Genomic DNA, 19914 nt, shown 5'->3' with positions numbered 1-19914 from the left:
GCCCAACTGACTAAGCCACCCAGGCACCCCATCAGTTTCTTTATTTCAATGTTCACGAGGGCATAAATGTCAAAATAAGTTGTTTTATATTTATTAATCTTATATATTCAGATATTTTTATACTTTATGAATTTATGTATTTTACAAGTGAAAAGTGCAGGGGATTTAGCTATTCTTATGATTCCACCTATGTAAAAAAAAGTAGATAAAAAAGGTTAAAAGAAAATACATAAAATGATAAACTAGATGTCTGGGGGTATTTTTCCTTCATGTTATTTTCATGTCATTAAAAAATTCTCTATAATTATCTTAACAATTTGCAAAAAATAAGTACCATTGATTTAGCATGTTTATAGAACTCTGGTGATTTTTAGTATATTTGATGATTATTGTAAAGGTTTCTAGTCTAAATGCAATAATTTAACATTTTATATTTTAGATATAATTTCAGTTTGTTCCTTTTGAAAAAGAAAGTTTGTCCCACAGCATTCTCAAAATAAGATCAAAAGGTACTGAGTCAAAGTCAACCAACTTTAAAATACTCTCAAAAAATATCTTGCATATTATTTATTTCTACATTACATATGTATATTGCTATAGTAATATATAATGTATATTATAAATAGTGCACAGAATTTTTTTTAAGTTTATTTTTTATATATAGAGAGAGTGTGTGGGAGGAACAGAGAAAGAGACAGACAGACAGACAGACAGACAGAGACAGAGAATCCTGAACACTGATAGTATGGAAGCCGGATGTAGGGCTTGAATTCATGAACCATGAGATCATGACCTGAGCCAAAATCAAGAGTCAGACACTTAACCGACTGAGCCACCCAGGTGCCCCAATACACAGATACACAGCATGAAATAAAAATATCAGTAGACATGTGATAGTTTCTTCTGATATCCCCAGTGGATTGTCTTGTGTAGCCGTGAAGAACACACACCAGACACTGGAGAACATTACCTTAGAAAACTAAAAAAAAAGTTAAATAACTCAGGGTTTCACACTTATTTACATTCTGTTTGCTTTTCCATCATTAAAAAAATGTATTTTGAAAGTAAATCCACACTGGGTGTGGAGCCTGCTTAAGATTCTCTCTCTCCCACTGCCCCTCGCCCACTTGCAAGCAGGAATACAGGTGCATGGATGTGCAAGCCCTCTCTCTCTCAAAAAAAAGAAAAAAAAAAGAATACTGAAAGTCTCTGAATTCTGGAGAGGTCACATAGGGAGAAAAAATGATAAATGTTTCAACATGTTTACAAAAGTATATTTAGCTTAAGATTAAAATTGCCTTAACACTGGAAAAACAAAACATTAAAAAAAATCCATTATGTTTCAAACAAAAAGTCATAAAAATCATAATTGTCCTCCTCAGTTCATTCAGTACCATGTTAATTCTTGTTTTGTTTGAATCTACTTTTTTTGCTAGTCCCAGAAATTCTTACCTAGTTCAGTTTTATAATCTTAAGGTTATTAGCAGCTTGTACTCAGTTCTTTCCCTCAGTCTCACTGAAAATGAAACACATTTGCAGGAAGCTTTTGTAAAAGCATCTGAGTAAAAGTGTAACAGTCTATAAACAATAAAAGACTTAAAAATGGCCATGAGTGGGGCGCCTGGGTGGCTCAGTCGGTTAAGCAAGCATCCGACTTCAGCTCAGGTCATGATCTCGCAGTTTGTGAGTTCAAGCCCCACGTCGGGCTCTGTGCTAACAGCTCGGAGCCTGGAGCCTGCTTCGGATTCTGTCTCCTCTCTCTGCCCCTCCCTAACTTGTGCTCTGTCTCTGCCTCTCAAAAATAAATAAATGTAAAGAAAAAAAATATTTTTAAATGGCCATGAATAAAGATCTTACTAGAGTTCGTTACAATGCAATTAATAAGGAAATTTGGTTATTTCTGTGACACACAACATTTCAAGATAATAACATACTAGGAATCAGATTTCTAGGACTTTTCATTCAATTTCTAAAAATACTTATTTTAATAATATATCTACACAAATATAATCTAAGAGGATTAATATCACTTATTTGACAATGCTTCATATGTAATTTAATGTACCAAATAAGTAATCAGTTTAATTTCTCACAAAATCTTTGCAGTCAAATGCTCTACCAATGAGCTATACCCCCTCTCACAAAATCATTGAAATGTTCAAGGGACCCTCTGGAACATTTCAATTAGATTGTAGTCAAAATACTTCTTTTTAGAATTTGATTTTGAGAATTATGTCAAAAAATATCAAAAGGTTTGAACATTTGATTAAACAGAATCACAAATCATTATGCAACAACAGTAATTATCCATTTAACCAAAATGACAATAAAAGATACCAAAGGCAAATACAGAACATTACAGAGTTGTGAGCAAAATTTAGCTCTTTTAATGTTAGAACTCAGTTTTCTTGAGTAATCAGAGACCTGATAAACATAGGAAATAATTCTGGCAAATAACTTTGTTTTCTAGGCAGATAACTTTAAAGGTAAGGAAAAACTTGTTTACAATTCCTTATTAACAGCAGACCAATAGTTCAAGAAAACTTTGTTCTTTTCACAAAGAGCAAGCAAAATTTAATATTGCACCAGTCTACTTTTCTGTTTGTTTGTTTTTTTTTTTTTAATTTTTTATTTTTATTTCTTTTTTTGAGCAAGAGAGCAAGCTGGGAAGGGGTAGAGAGAGAGAAGGAGGGAGAATCCCAAGCAGGCTCTCACTGTCAGCACAGAGCCCAGTGTAGCTCCAATCCATGAACCTTGAGATCATGACCTGATCTGAAACCAAGAGTCGGACAGTCGGACTGAGCCACCCAGCATCCCACCAATGGACTTTCGATATTAAAACAAATTCATTTACTTAAATATATCCTAACCTTAGTCAGTACTGACCACACATGAAATTCCTTTCCAATGATATCTTCTCTGTAAACCTTCTACAACTTTCTTTTTTACATTCAGATTTTATCCTAAGTTTTCCCTCTTTGAATAACCAGCCTCACTTTAGGACAATTTTTCTTTTTTCTCAACAAATATGTATTTCTATTTCTTATACTTTTTCTTACCAAACACACATATCTTATTTTCCTTCCATGCAAAGACATTCCCTTATTATTTCCAGTAGGCCTAAATTACATGTATTAGAATTCTTAACTCTTGGAAATCTTAATTTCTAGTAAAAACTAAGTAGTAAGCAGTTGTGAACTGTTATGCCAGCGTTCCCATTATGGAAACCAGAACTACCCCTCAAGCAATAACAGCTGCCAGGACAAAGAATTCCAACAGCCCAGACCACTCAGACCCTTTTGAACCCTCTGGAGTGACCTCCAGAATGATCGACAACTTTCTTGCCCTCGTTATAGTACTAAAATCTCCACCTAAGGAGGAACAGAAGAGGAACCCAAGCTTCATTTACATAACATACAATGTGTGTATAGACATGTTTCCTTAAGATGCATGGGAACCTTATGCCTGCCTCTACATATGATAACAAGTCTTTCCTATCTAAATATTAGTCCTAACCTAAATAAAAGGAACTTATCCAACTTCATGCAGGGAGTCACAGCTTTGGAAGTTATTCCCTGTGATCCCCTTATTTGCTGCAAATAAAATTTCCTTTTTGCCACAACTCCACCTGGTATAGTTTCTATCTGTAACTCACCAAGGAGTGAACTCACATTAGTTCAGTTACAAAAAATGAACTTATTTGACTTTCAATAAATACAGGCAGAATAGAAGTTTTATATTTAATGCTGATTACTCTAAAGACATATCTATATAAGCCAAATTTAAAATACTTTAATATCACTACTAGGTATTTATCCAAAGGATACAGAAGTGCTGATTCGAAGGGGCCTATGTACCCCAATGTTTATTGCAGCGCTATCAACAATAGCCAAAGTATGGAAAGAGCCCAAATGTTCACCTACTGATGAATGGATGCAGAAGATGTGGTGTGTATATATCTATATCTATAGATAAAGATATATACAATGGAATATTACTTGGCAATTAAAAAGAGTGAAATCTTGCCATTTGCAGCAATGTGGATGGAACTAAAGTGTATTATCCTAAGCGAAATAAGTGAAGTCAGAGAAATACATATCATATGATTTCTCTCATATGTGGAATTTAAGAAACACAACAGATGAATATAGGGAAAGGGAAGCAAAAAGAATATAGAAACAGAAAGGGAGGCAAACCATAAGAGACTCTTAAATACAAAGAACAGGCTAAGGGCTGCTGGCGAGGTTGTGAATGGGGGGGATGGGCTAAATGGGCAAGGGGCATTAAGGAGCACACTTGTTGGGATGAGCACTGGGTGTTCTATGTAAGTGATGAATCACTAAATTCTATTCTCGAAATCATTATTACACTATATGTCAACTAACTTTGATTTAAATTTAAATAAATAAATTAATAAGATAGCTTTAATATTGAATATTTTCTGAGATCACATGAACTTGAAAAACATTAGTTTCTATTTTTCTGAGTTTTAAAATGCCCAATTCTTGTAAGTCCTTGCCTTCAAAACAACTAAATAGAGCTCTTCTTTTTTTGAATGCAGTACCCATTCTTTTTATTTTTTTAAGTTTATTTATTTATTTTGAGAGAGAGAGAAAAAGCACGGGAAGGGCAGAGAGAGAGGATCCCAAGCAGGCTCCGTGCTGTCATCGAAGAGCCCAGCGCAGCACTTGAACTCACCAACTGAGATCATGACCTGAGCTGAAATCAAGATTCAGATGCTTAACCCTAATGGAGCTCTTTTACAAATTAATTTTAGCAATACTATCTGGAGGTAGAGAAAATATCTCACATTTACAAGACATATGAACACACAAATAGACACATGCAAACAAAAATCTTAGAGCTTTTGTTTTTCACTAACATTTGTGGCAAGGACACTATAGGCCCCATTTCCAAATATCTCCGTTTTCCCCCCTGCCCCCCTTCCCCGATGGAAAACTTTTCCCTAAAATTTGTATTTCAAAGAGTTGCTCAGGGTGTCTGGTGGGTGGCTCAGTTGGTTAAGCATCTGACTTTGGGTTGGGTCATGATCTGGAGGTTCATGGGTTTGAGCCCCATGTTGTGCTCTCTGATATCAGCACAGAGCCTGCTTCAGGTCCTTTGTCTCCCCCTCTGTCTGCCCCTCCCCCACTTACATGTGCACACGGTACATTCTCTCTCTCAAAAATAAAAATGTTAAAAAAAAAAACACACACACAAAACAGAGTGGCTTTTAGGTCCTAGAGAAGATGAGGGTAGAAAATCTACATCATAGGGGCTGCCTGGGTGGCTCAGTTGGTTGAGCATCCAACTCTTGATTTCATTTCAGGTCATGATCCCAGAGTCGTGGGATCGAGCCCCACATCTCTCCCTCTGCCCTCTCCCCTGCTCATACTTGCTCTCTCTCTGTGATTAAAAAAAAAAAAAAAAAAAGAAAGAAATTTACATCATAAACACATAGAGCATGTACACAAGTTTTCTCCAAGGTGGACTTTTTAGGACATCTTAGCCTCTTACCAGAAGTGCCAGAGCTTTGGCAAAAAAAAAAAAAAAAAAAAAAAAAAAAAAAAAAAGCCCTTTTAGCAGTTTGTATTTTTAAAAGGTCTTTCCCCACCTCCTCCATTTTTTTTTTTCTTCAGGCAGGTGGTTGTGGGCTTTATTTACATTTCTTTTTTTTTTTTTTATTTTAATGTTTTTATTTATTTTTGAAGGAGAGAGAGAGACAGAGATTGATCTGGGAAGGAGCAGAGAGAGAGGGAGACACAGAATCCGAAGTGAGCTCTGAGCTCTGAGCTGTCAGCACTGAGCCCGACACAGGGCTTGAACTCAGGAGCTGTGAGATCATGACCTGAGCCGAAGTCAGACGCTTAACCGACTGAGACACCCAGGTGCCCCACTTTATTTATGTTTCAAAGACATGATCAGATTTTTTATTTCAAGCGACAGAGAAAGAATGTAAAAACTTTGTTTTTTCTTGAGCTTCAGGGTAATTGCTATTTAAAGTTTACCTTCCTTGGGGCGCCTGGGTGGCGCAGTCGGTTAAGCGTCCGACTTCAGCCAGTTCACGATCTCGCGGTCCATGAGTTCGAGCCCCGCATCAGGCTCTGGGCTGATGGCTCGGAGCCTGGAGCCTGTTTCCGATTCTGTGTCTCCCTCTCTCTCTGCCCCTCCCCCGTTCATGCTCTGTCTCTCTCTGTCCCAAAAATAAATAAAAACGTTGAAAAAAAAAATTTAAAGTTTACCTTCCTTTTCTTAAATACAGGACAATTTTGTTCCAATATCCTGATCTTTTATACTATCTACAAGCATTTTGAGAGGAATAGATGAAGTTTGGAGATTGGTAAACATAGGTGGGCTTTGACCTGCTTCTATACTTGCATTTCTGGTTTTGTAGAGATTTGTAAGACAAAGACAGTTGTTTCTAATTCTCCAAAGAACTGGATAACAGCCTGACTATCAAGAGGCTGGCCTACCTTCGAAACTAAATTTGTTTCTTTTTTGTTTTCATTTTTTTTTAATGTTTTTATTTATTTGAGAGACAGAGCATGAGCAGGGGAGGGGCAGAGAGAGAGGGAGACACAGAATCCCAAGCAGGCTCCAGGCTCTGAGCTGTCAGCACAGAACCCAACATGGGGCTCAGACTCACAAGCTGTGAGATCATGACCTGAGCCAAAGTCGGACACTCAACCAACTGAGCCACCCAGGCACCCCTAAATTTGCTTCTTTATATCAGGAGATTTTTAACTAAAATGGGAATAAAAAGATTTATACCTATGTAAAGTTTGTGTCCGGGAGCAAGTATTCCTGTGTCCTCAGAGGTCATTCTAGCTGGACTAAGAATCATATTAACGAGAAAAAATCAAATTTAATAGGCATGGGAATGGGGAGTCCACATAGGCATGGAAATTCCAAAGACAGTCAAGAGGAGGTGTTTATGTCACTCTGAACTGAGGAGAAAGGGTTCAAGGCCTGGGATTTCAGAGGAAAGAATGCACTTCACAGGGCAATAAGAGCAGATGTTTGGTAATGAGATGCTTGCCCTGCCACACAGATGGCCACTCAGATAAAACTTATCTCTGTTAATAACTCTTTCTGGGAAAGACCCCCAAGTTAGAATTTTCTGTGTGGTTAAGGGAGGGACAAAAGTTTCTCTTGAGCCATAGAGTCTCAAGTGCCTTCAGCTCAAAATAACCCACAGGCTGAGGTGGCACATTCTGAGGGGTCCTGTCCTGAACCCCTTCATCTGTATAAAACATTTTAACAAAAGCCTTCTTTCTTTCTGGTTACACAATTCAACCTTGGCTTCTGTGAGCTCCTGAACATTAGCCTTCCAAATCAACAGTCAGAGGCTTAACTGACTGAGCCACCCAGGCGCCCCTAACCATCCGACTCTTGATGGTTCAGGTCATGATCTCATGGTTTGTGAGTTCGAGCCCCATGCTGGGCTCTGCGCTGATAGTGTGGAACCTGCTTGGGATTCTCTCTCTCCCTCTGTCTCTGCTCCTCCCCTGCTCACTCACTTGCTGGCTCTCTTTCCAAATAAATAAATAAGCATTAAAATTTTTTTCAATTTTTTAATTTTTTTTTTAATGCCCGAGGCTGTCACAGCCTGGTTACAGAGCCCTAGGAGGTAGGAGCAAACAAGCCTACTGCCAGTCTTGGGTGCTTTTGCTAAATTCATTTTCTGGCTTTCAGCATTTACATGAGCTACCTGTATACTTTGAACCTAGAGACTGGCCAGAGTGCTCTTTGTAAATCCCTTAGGGAAAGGGGAAGTTAGCAAAGGCAGATGGAACTGGATTTTAAGAAGGGGAATTTACGTTGGATGTGAACATTTGTTTTTTTAAATGTTTATTTAATTTTGAGAGAGAGAGAGAGACAGAGCATGAGCATGGGAGGGGTAGAGAGAGGAGGAGACGCAGAATCCAAAGCAGGCTCCAGGCTCTGAGCTGTCAGCACAGAGCCTGATGCGGGGCTCCAACCCACAAGCTGTGAGGTCATTACCTGAGCTGAGGCCAGACATTTAACCGACTGAGCCACCCAGACGCCCCATATTTATTTTCATCTTAAGTCTAATGTCTGTTCTTTTATCTTGTCAAAGGAGTCCCTAAGGCAGGCCATTATACTAAGAAGACAATTGAGAGCTATCTATAAAGGATGTATATATATTTTAAATATGTCCAATTTAAAGGATTCATCATCTGGCCATTGACAAGTGTGATCTCCTAATAGCAACTCAAACCAATAAGCCTTTCAATGACTTAACCGAAGATGCAAGAGGCATCCAGAGAGAGGGCACAGGGGATGCAGACCCCACGATCCAAAAGTTAACAACCAGAATTAGTCTAAGAAAGCAACAGCATTTGTTGCACAGGCGGTAAGGATGGTTTAGTGAACGTGGTGTCTCCGGTCTCCCACGAAAACGCGAGACACCTCCAGTTACAGACCTGCTAATCTATGACACTAGGCAGATGCCGCTGCACCCGAACTAAGGTGAATTTGCTCCGTGGTCAGTCACAGGAGGAGAGCACACCAGGTGGAGTCACACAAAGGAAATAAAAATGTCACAGCAAATGACTCCCTGTGCAGGATTCAGCATGGTTCTTTTTTTGTTGTTGATGTTTATTTATTTAATGTTTATTTATTTTTGAGAGAGAGACCGAGTGCGAACAGGAGGGGGGCAGAGAGAGAGGGAGACACAGAATCTGAAGCAGGCTCCAGGCTCTGAGCTGTGGGCACAGAGCCCGATGCGGAGCTCGAACCCACAAACTGTGAGATCATGACCTGAGCCAAAGTCGGACGCTTAACTGACTGAGCCACTCAGGTACCCCTTATTTATTTATTTTTGAGAGAGAGAGAGAGAGAGAGCAAGCACGAGCAGGGGAGGGGCAGAGAGAGAGAGAGGGAGAGAGGGAGTCAGCACAGAGCCTGACTCGGGGCTTGAACTCACCAACAATGAGATCATGACCTGAGCTGAAATCAAGAGTTGGATGCCTAACTGAGCACCCAGGTGCTGCCCGCACCTTGAGTGGGTTCTTTTTATTTAGGGTTTAGGATGAATATTCATGAAGGGGAGCTTCGCCATTGTCTTTAAAGTGGGCATGAGTTTGCACAGGCGTGCTTGGAAAACATGCCTGTACGTACATACTGGGTCATGGTAGTGAAGCTTCTGCTCCTCCTGGGACTGAGGCCTTAACGTTGTAAGGAGGCAAAGGTAACTGTCAACTGTCAGTTAATTTGTCAACTGTCTCAGGAAAGGACTGCAGGGGGTCTTGCTTACCTTTGAGGTGGGGGGTGGGGTGTGGTTACCACTGATTTATTGTCTCTGATATGGTTAGGCTATCTCCTGGCCTGGTAGAGATTATTCATTTTTGCATTCCTTTTGTTCCTTTAAAATCCTTAACAACTGAGGTTTTTGCATTTATTTAGAATTCTGACACCCTCTAGGAAGAGCTGGTAGGGCATACAAGAATCACGGAAGATAGCTGGGTGCCTAAAATGGCTTGTCTTAGGTCATGAGAGTTATGACTCATCTTTCGTTTTCTGGGAACCTCTAACTCTCTGCTTCCACTACCCAAATGGGACTTTCCAGCACTGACAAGCAATGAAGGCTGAGAGAACAAAGGAACTTATGGCCTGTGACCTCTCATGACAAACACCCCTAAGAGCTGGCATGTCCAGAGACTCGGAACCCTATTCAACTGGCCTGCAAAGTGCACCCTGGTAAGTGCATCTTCTGGATGGTGGAAACCAAAAAGAATATTATTGATGAAGTTTTGGTGTGATGGTGGGGTTCGTGGAGTCCAGAGCCTATGGCCAAGAGAGAATTCTTGAAGACATCTTTGGTGCAAAAGGGTAATTTTATTAGAGCCTGGGGACAGGACCCGTGGGCAGGAAGAGCTGCACTGGGGTCAAGATGGAGAGTCATTGTATACTCTCAGGTTGGGAGGGGTCAGGGATAGAGTAAGTCTCCAAGGAACTCTGGAAGCAAGGTTTCCAGGAGCTTGAGGGGGGCTAGCAGTTCCTAGGGAAACGCCATTTATTACCATTTAATAAAACCTCAGTCATGAGACCCTTCAGATGTTTATCGGGGGCCATAAACTTAGAGCATAATTGCCAGCATATATCTTGGGGCAGTTGAGATAAAGGAGGTAGACTTACAGGATCTGGAGGCTGGGACTATGTTAAGCCAAGGCTCTCTTTTGCTTCTAGCAAAGTGTCATCATCAGGTAGCTGAGCTCCTTGAGGGAAGTTACTTTGCCAGTTTCAAGGATTTGTCAATGGGCTGCAGGCAGTAAGAGAATTTAATTTTTCATTTGCCTTAGTTTCTCATATTACCATGGCAAGCACTTAAACCTCTTTCCTTTGTTCTTGGGTAGCCAGGAGTGTCAGAATATTCCTCCTGGGGGGTGTGGGGGGGTGCCAGCCTATATTTTGCCTTCAGCTTACCCCAAGCTCCCTCATGGTTATCACTGGTCACAAAGACAAACTCTTAGGGCATAGAACAAAATGAAAGGGAAAATCTCATCCACTTTTTCTTATATGCACATTAGCAGCTCTAAGCAAGCCTTGGATCTCCTGTAACCAAACTAATACCTGGGAAGGGTATACTATGGGGTTGGGTATTGTGTGCTGTTTTACAGTGCACCAGGCTGCACGGAAATTTTGAGGTTGGCAGGTGACCTAGTGTCAATCTAATCCATTCCACGACTAACTTATCCTAACATGGGAGTCTTCAAGTTAGGTGATCAGTGTTCTAACAGCTGGGAAAGTACTCTACCCGTGCTTACCCGTGGCTTGGGCTTCCAGGATGTCCCTTGGCAGCAGCCTTTACCTCTTGTGCCCATGAACCCACAGCAAAGTTTCTATGACAAATGACATAAAAGACATAGACAAAGAAAAACAAAAGGACTTATCTGGGAGAGGAAATTGATCAGTATTCCACCAAATTTCCCAAGAGTTGCTAAACCTGAGGAACTAGTTCCACAGGTATTTTCTCCTGCTAATCTAAATTAAGAAAGAAAAAGAACGCTGATTACTCTCACTCCACAGGACTCCACAGATAGAGATCTCAGGAGACCAAGAGATCTCAGGAGACCAATATGGTAAGAAATCTTACCTTCTGCTGGCTGTTTGCCAGATTTCCCAAGGATCGCTACAGCTGTGTCAGGGACAAGCCATGTGCAACGAGTCCAAGTATCTTGCCAAATAGTCCCAACTATTGAGGAGGAAGAAACTTTCCTCTATCCAAATTTCTTGATAGCTGGACCATCAAGAATTAAATTTACCTGAGACCGGCCGATTAACAGGAGAAAATCAAATTTACTTCGTATCTGTGGGGAGTCCACACACATGAAATTCCAAAGAGAGTCAGACAACGGGAAGCTTATTTGTGACATCCTGAGGTGAAGAGAGGAGTAGGGGTCTAGAGATCCAAAGGGGAGGAAGGCTAATAGCAGGAAGGTGAGAAGAGATTGTGGTAAACAAAGGTTGCCCTGTTGTGCAAATACGTTTCTCAGGTAAAGAAGAATCTCTGTTCCTAGCTCTATTCCTGGTACAGGCTCTCCTGTCCAATGTAAATTTAGGCAGTTGAAGGGGAGATAAAGAGCTTTTCCTGAACCTGCTGGGTTTTGATTGCTTTTAATTTAGAGTAATCTTGATGCCCAAGTGGCCCACCTTGGGGCAGCCTGTCCTTGGCCCCTACAGAATTTTATGGGAAAAGCGGGAAATATCAATGAAACAATCGGGCACAGCCTATAAACTAGATGTTGCCAGAGCAAGGATAGGCCACTTCTAAGACTCACGTTAATGTGCAATCTAGAGAGCTGTCATTGTGTGAAAACAAACGCCACTAGCTTACATTAGAAGAGTTTTTGGCTGCTTCTTTTCGCCGTCTAGGACACTCTTCATCCAGAATAAGCAAATAGTTCAAGGAATTTAGGCAGGAGCTCAAAAGACATTTCCAATCTAAATAGTCTCCATATTTTCACAAGAATGCCAGTTACAGGATGGGAAATTAATATTGACCCATCTACAGAGGGAAAAATATCTTGTCTCTGAAGTGCAAGGAACCTTCTTGCACTGATGCAAGAAAATACTGAGTAGGGTGTATCATTGTTAAATGTATAGTTAATAGACCAATCAATGTTAGGTCAAAGCCTACAAAGAAAGGGTCAGGGAGGTAAAACTAAAAGAAAAACACATCGGTTTTGTTTGTCCAGATTCATAGTGTAAACATATGGAGTAGATTATCTCCAGATCAAAGTTAAATGAATCAGCAGTGATACCTTCATGTTTAGAGTTTTCATCAAAATTATTTAGGAGAAGCAAAATTAGCTGATTTAACTTTTCTCTGCTCACTGGATATACAAATATGTACATGACATAAGTGACCTGACTGACACACACATTTGTGCATCATTCTTTTGTGTCAGCCAATTAGCTGCATTAGCGTAATTCTTCCTTTTTAAAGATTTATTGGGGGGGGGGGGGGTGGGGAGCTATCAACCACATTTTTGGTACATTCAGGAAGTTAGAATGGACTACATTGTTCAAGTTCTTGGGCATGAATATGGTATTGTGGTTTTGGAGAATACATGCTGAACTCTTTAGCAGTGAAATGTCACAGTGCCTCCGACTTACTTTCAAACGGTTCAGAGAGAGAAAAAAGCAAATTGCTCAAATGCTATCAAGTGGTGAATGCAGGCAAAGATTATATGTAGATTTATCATACTATTATATCCCTTTTTTGTAGGCTTAAAATTAAATGTTGGAGGAAAATGATGTAAAACAAAAAGGCTCTTGAAGCTTACAAAACGGTTTTTCCCCTTGAACCCTTCTGTAAAGAAGCAATACAAGTAGCTTTAGAGGCTATTTAAAACCTGTTTTTAACTCCTGAATCATAGTTTGATTTGGCTAAAATACAGGTTTATGACCAAATGCTAAGCTTTGGTCTTCCCAAAATATTTTTGAAGGAAGGCAGTATAGGTAACTCAAAATGAATTTGCAAAATGGGACTCTCTGGCATCAGACCAGGGTGATAAAAATTGGAGGGATAGCTGCTGTAGGTAGAAAATACGACTAAATCTGGGCATGTCTGCTCGTAGTTAAAACTGACATGCTAGTGTACACATTGGATTAATGACATATACCTGAAGCCTTAGAGGAGTATTTACAAAGAGTTCTACTGTGTTTGTATCAGTGAGGGTCTAGGCAGAAAAATAGAAACCGCTGTTTGAAAGAGGATTTAATGCAAGGAATTGGTTACACAGGTGATTGAACAGCTGAGGCTGAGAAGCCCTGCGGACAGTGAAGCAACTCAGAGTTAGCACAGCAAGAGGCCACTCCCTCCTCTAGTGCAGAGGGGACTTTGGGAAGAAACGGTGCCATCAGAGCCCGAAGCTGGGGCTGCCCCTGGGGGCTGGAGCCAGGGCCCTGGAGGGAGGGGCTGCTCCATGGGAGCTTGAGCCACCATGGAGACATCCCCTGCCAGAGATGGGAGGGAAGAAATCTCTGCCTGTCCCCTCCCTCCTCTGAACACTCACCAGTGCTCCTCAATGGCCAAACTTATGGGGGGAGATACAGGGTGAGCAGGTTTGGGAAAAGTGATCTCTTGTGATAAAGAGCAGAGAAGGGAAAGGGCAAGGGCTGGACCTGAGAGCAAGCAACTAGAGAAGAGAGAGGAACACATATTATATCTCCTTGCTAAAATTTCTCATATTCACAGTCAGATGTGATAGTTATGAGGGAGCATGAGGCAAGCTGAGGGCAAAATACAGGCTAACAGCAACCCCCGCCACACCCAGGTGGGATACGTGTGATAGTCCTCAGACACTCCTGGCTACCCAGGATCAAAGGAAAGGGGTTTAAGTGCTTGCCAGGGTGATGTGGGAAACTAAAGCAAATGAAAAGTTAAATTCCCTTACTGGCTATGGCCCATTGACAAGTCCTTGAAACTGGGCAAAGTGACCTCCTTCTAGGAGCTCAGCTGCCTAGATGATGATACTTTGCTGGGGCAAAAGAGAATCTTAGCTTCACCTTATCCCAACCTCCAGGATCCTGTAAGTCTACTTCCTTTATCTCAACTGCCCCAAGAAATATGCTGGCAATCATACTCCAAGCTTAAGTCCTCCTGATATACATCTGAAGGGTCTCATGACTGAGGCTTCATGAAACAGTAATAATTGGTATTTCCCCTACCTCAAGGTCCTGGAAACCTTGTTTCCAAAACACCTTAGAGACTTACTCCATCCCTGACTCCCTGCCAACCTGACGGTATATAGTCATGACCCCAGTGCAGCTCTTTGGCCCATGGGTCCTATCCCAGCGCTTTAATAAAATCACCTTTTTGCACCAAAGACGTCTTCAAGAATTCTTTCTTGGCTGTCAGTTCCAGACTACCCTACCATCACCCCCAAACTTCATCAATAGGCTTTTAAAAAACAAGAAGAGATATGAAATTTTAGCAATAATAGTTGAGTTGATTTAAGACTAGTGAGAAAATACTAACATCTTTAAAAAGATTGGGGAGGGGGCACCTGTCTGGTTCAGTCAGTGGAGCATGTGACCCTTAATCTGAGGGTGATGAGTTGAGTCCCGCTTTAGAAGTAGTTATTACTGGGGTGCCTGGGTGGCTCAGTCAGTTAAGCGTCCGACTTCAGCTCAGGTCATGATCTCACACTCCGTGAGTTCAAGCCCCACGTCGAGCTCTGTGCTGACAGCTCAGAGCCTGGAGCCTGCTTCGGATTCTGTGTCTCCCTCTCTCTCTGCCGCTCCCCTGCTCATGTTCTGTCTCTCTGTGTCTCAAAAATAAATAAAAACATTAAAAAAAATTTTTTTTGAAAAAAAAGTAGTTATTACTTCAAAATAAAATCTTAAAAAGACTAATGAGAAAACAAGATTTGAAAAACAATGTATTCTAACTATATCTGGATTTATTCAGGATTGCTATAAAATATCAAATTTATTTTGCATCTTTAGTAAATAGATAACTGTCTTATAGTTATATCTGCTGTTAGTATTGATGGGGTTTTGGAGTAATGGGGGTCCAGAGCTGATTAAAGCAACTAAAACACGGGGATAAGACCCAGGGGCAGAAAGAGCTGCACTGGGGGTGTGAAGAGTGACTGGTTATATACTGTGGAGTTGGGGGAGATAAAGTCAAGAGGAAATTTCTTAAAGGGATTTCCATATGCTAAAGAAGACTCACAGATTACTGGAGGCCTTATCATTAAGACAGTAGGGAGTTCCTGGAGATTAGGCTATTGATAAGATTGCCTGCCTTTTTCTTGTAATTCCCTAAGATATTTGTAAACTGATGGAGACTCAGGTCCTGTGATCTCTATCAGTTCAACCATTTCTTTTCAGTCCTTTCCTTTGTTCTTGGGCAGTCTGGAGTGCCTAAGGAATATCACACATATCCCATTGTGGGGGGGGGGGGGGGGGGGGGGGCGGGGGTTGGGAGCTTGGTGCCTTGCCTTCAGCTTGCCTTATGCTCCTTCATCAGTATTACCTAACTCATGTGTGAACAAAAATATCTGAAGAGTGGAATTGTTTTCCAGGAGAATTTATAATCTTACATTTTGAATACCTAGTTGCCTGAAGGTAGAGCACAGTCCCTGTGATATTGAAACAACTCTTAGGACAGCTGGTATAAACTAGGGAGCAGTATCTTTGTTACTGTGTGTTTAAGTATCATTCTATATTCAGTTATCAACTGGCAGGGAGTTGTACAATATGACAATATCACAGAAGCATGGATTTAGCAGTAGTAAAAAAAAAAAATCTGCATTATTTTTTTTCTAGGTAGACCATTTTCTAGAAAGGGAAGAAATTCTGGGATAATGTTTTAGTCTGTAGACGACTTCAGGGGAAGAAAAGAAAAATTAAAAAAACAAAATAAAACAAAGAAGCCCCAAACCCTTGCATTTCACCTATTCTACTTCCCTCTGTAAAGAAAACTTCTCTGGGGAGAGAGAGACTGAAATGCCTCTTAACTTACTTCTGTCTCATCTAGACCTTTTTTTGATACTAGAAGCAAGTGAATAGGGATGGGATTGAAGGTTGGTGGTAGTGATGAGGGAGCATAAGGCAAACTGAGGGCAAGGCATGAGCGACAACACCTCCCCCCCAGCCCTCCTCCATAGACATGCTCCACCCCCACCGCCCAGGTGGGATATGTGTGATATTCCTCAGTTACTCCTGGCTGCCCGAGGACAAAGGAAAGGAAGGAAAACCAATGGTTAACTGATAGAGGTCACAGTCAAGCTTGACCTGAGTCTCCATCAGTTTGCAAATGTCTTAGTAAATTACAAGAAAAAAGGCTACCTTATCAATAGCCTAATCTCCAGGAACTCCCTACTGTCTTAATGATAATTCTTTGCTAGAGGGAAAAACAACTTTAGTTTGATAATAGTGAGGACTCCAGTAATCTATGAGTCTTCTTTAGCATGTGGAAATCCCTTTAAGAAACTTCCTCTTGACTTTATCTCCCCCAACTTCATAGTATTTAACCACTCTTTACAACACTAGTGCAGCTATTTCTGCCCCTGGGTCCTATCCCTACGCTTTAATAAAATCATCTTTTATGCACCAAAGACATGTTCAAGAATTCTTGGCCGTCTGCTCTGAACCCCCACCACCAGTCCAAAACCCCATCAGTAGGATGAGGGAGAGATGATTTATATGGGAGAAACAACAAGATCTAGTTGGCTTCAGTCGATGAATCCATGCTTAGAAAGTCATCATAAAAGGCAGTCTAAATTAAAGATCATAAAAAGGCAGAGGCATTTTATTCAGCTTGCACAATCAAAAAAAATTTCAGTTATTTGACGTTAAATTGAGAATTTCAGGAGCACCTGGGTGGCTCAGTCGGTTAAGCGTCCAACTTCGGCTCAGGTCATGATCTTGCAGTTCATGGGTTTGAGCCCCGCCTGGATCTCTGCTGACAGCTCAGAGCCTGGAACCTGCTTCAGGTTTTGTGTCTCCCTCTCTCTCTGCCCCTCCCCTACTCACATCTCTCTCTCTCTCTCAAAGATGAATAAACATTAAAATTTTTTCAATATAAAACTCTAAATTCTAGCTTCTCTTATACATTGGGACACTCTGGGCACACTAGGCCCTCATTCCTGTCTGGCAGACATTTATTTGAGCATGTCTTTTCCAGTTCTCCGTGTCCCAGCTTTACCTGGTTCAGTCATGCATGCAGCATGCCTGGCCCCTGCCAGTAATCCTCTTTTCTTTCTTCTTTTCATTTTAGACTGGATAAGGATTTGCACTAGTTCTCGCCTCCATGTTCTCTCCTTTTATATTAAATCAGCTTCTATGACACTTAAGAGTCCACTTGATAAGTCACTAGTGGTATCAGTGAAACCCCAGCTCAGAAATTCTAGCAAATACTCCAATGATACATCATTTCACATTCTCTTTGAAAGTTGGTGATGCAGGCTGCCTGGGACTGAGGACCCAGAGGTGGGTCCTGCAGGACCTGCCAAGAGGGTGCCTTGGCTTCCAACAGGATGGAAATCAAACGCAGCTGAAAGGAAGCGAGAGCGGTTTATTGAAGACAGAGAGTATAGGAGCATGAGAGACTAAGAAAGGAAAGGAAAGAGAGTCTTGGTCTTTGCTTGGGGCCTGGGGTTTTTACTGAGGACAGTGGTTGGTGTATGTGACTTCTCGGTAATCCAAGAATGAAGATGAGTATTTAGGTGTTCTCCATGTCTCCTGTCCCCTTCAAGGACCTTCTAGCTGGACTAAGAATTGACATGAGACAGATTAACAGGAGAAAATAAATTTTAATTTTGTACGTATGGGGACTCCACACAGATGTGAAAAATTGTAGACAGGTGAAACGAGGTATATATCATTTTGAACTAAGGTGAAGAAGGTAAGGGTCTGGGACTTCAAAAGGAAGTAATGCAATTCACAGGAAGATGATAAAGAGTAAATGTTTGGTAAACAAATGTTTGCGGGTCCCCCAGAAACAACGGGACATAGAGGACTTGGATAAAACAAGATTTGCTAAATTCCTCCCTGTCTACCATACCTAGTTCATAGTATAATGTAGCCTTCTATGGTAATAGATCTCTTCCTAGAGCAGGTCCTCTAAAATGTTATAGGCAGTTGGGGAGATAAGGAACTTTTCTGAATCTACTGGGTTTTGATTGCTTTTATTTTTATTCTTTTTTTAAAAAAATAATTATTTATTTACTTATTTATTCTTAAGAATAAGAGAGAGTAAGCAGGGAAGAAGAACAAAGGGAGAGAGAGAAAATCTCCACACCCAGCATGGATCCTGACATGGGGTTCGATCCCACAACTCTGGGATCATGGCCTGAGCTAAAATCAAGCGTCAGATGCTCAGCCTACTGAGCCACCCAGGCGCCCCTTGATTGCTTTTTAATTCAAAATAATCTTTATGCCAAAGTGGCCCAATTTGGGGGAGGGGTGTCTGCCCTCGGCCTTTATACCAGTTACAACTTATTCGATGCCTTGCATTCATGCTGGACTATCGGCTTTTGATGGTAAAGATTCAGTTTTTTATATAGTCATATTCCAAAGTGGATAGACAAGAGGTTCACTGGCTCAATAAATAGATGAAAATATACAAAGAAAATTTTTGCTCAATTGCTGCTAAAGTAAAGCTATAGTAATCAAATATAAAATTATTTTTTGGATTCCCAGCAACCAGGACAAAGAGAGAAGCAGCCAAGAGACTTGGCTTGTGGCCTGTCTATGTTCTATGATTAGCCTCTGTCCCAGCAAGCAGTGTGGAACAAACAAACAAGCAAACAAACACTCCAGCTAACAAAGTCACTCTGGATCCCTAGCTGCTAGTGCCCTGAGGAGCAGTTGACAGGGTGCGTATCACTGGTCTGGGTTTCAGGACAGGACTTTGGTCTCTTGGAGGAACACAGTCAGAAACTGCTTTTCAGATGAGAACCTAGTTGATAAAAAACAAAACACCAGTCTTGTTGTTTACAATGGTTTAGGAGGTGGCGGAATCTCATAACTAGTCCCTGGCCAGCAAGGCTAGAATGGGACAAGCTTCATTTGTAGGAAGTGACTAGAGCTAATGTACTAAACTTCTCACTTTCTGAATTGGTCACAGAGTCTAGGGAAGGGTCAAGACTGCAATGGTTGCAGAAACTTTAATAGAGAATCAGGAGGAACATTACAAATTCTAAATGCAATACCAAACAAGTTATTTAATCTCACGATGTGTCTTATTGTGCCGTAGTGATATGGGAAAATGAAATAAAAATAGTGAAATATTAGAGGGAAAGGTGAAACACGCTACAAAAATGCTTTCTTTCTTTTTTCTTTAAAGGATATTGTATAAGTTTATTTATTTGTTTTGAGAGAGAGGAGGGCACAAGTGAACGAGGGGCAGAGAGAGAGAGAAGCAGGGGACTCACTTGAAGTGGGGCTTGTGCTCACTGGAAGCAGGCTGGAGTTTACCTGATAGGGGGTTCAAGCTCACCTGTTGTGGGGACTTGAACTCACAAACTCTGAGATCCAAAGTCAGATGCTTAATGACTGAGCCACCCAGGTGCCCCCAAAATGCTTTAAAACTCCAAGATTTTGATGTAAGTTATACTGAAAATGATTCAGCAAATGCTCAGTAAGCTAGACTCCCTTATTCTGTGTATGCATGAACACGGTGCTATACAATTCAGGGACCCCTTTGAGCTCCCTCTGGTGGCACACTAATCCTTAGTGATTCTTAAATATTTTCAAGACTTTCTTGTAAATTAAAAGAAAAGAAAGAAGAAAAAAGAAATTGTTCTATATTCATCAATTGTGGCTTTCATTAAAAATAGCTTTTTAGGGGCGCCTGGGTGGCGCAGTCGGTTAAGCGTCCGACTTCAACCAGGTCACGATCTCGCGGTCCGTGAGTTCAAGCCCCGCATCAGG

General features: G+C 41.0%; 1 protein-coding gene across 5 annotated transcripts in view; it reads left to right on the top strand.

Moving 5' to 3' along the window:
• Window positions 1–19914, top strand: part of LOC147579914 (uncharacterized) — a 149294-nt gene that overhangs the window by 111807 nt on the left and 17573 nt on the right. For 2 of the 5 annotated variants that reach the window (XM_086709584.1, XM_086709583.1), the window contains exon 3: window positions 18682–18857. The exons of 1 other annotated variant lie outside the window; for it this stretch is intronic. The gene's annotated coding sequence lies outside the window, so the exon portion shown is untranslated. Of the gene's footprint in view, window positions 1–9495; window positions 9724–18681; window positions 18858–19914 lie in introns of those variants that run through there. 2 more of the 5 variants (XR_015252314.1, XR_015252311.1) reach the window with 2 other exon arrangements.

Source organism: Puma concolor, chromosome B3 (genome assembly GCF_028749965.1).
Source record: "Puma concolor isolate L17-30 chromosome B3, mPumCon1.1.hap2, whole genome shotgun sequence".
Classification (NCBI taxonomy): domain Eukaryota; kingdom Metazoa; phylum Chordata; class Mammalia; order Carnivora; family Felidae; genus Puma; species Puma concolor.
This window is presented reverse-complemented; position numbering and strand designations above follow the sequence as displayed.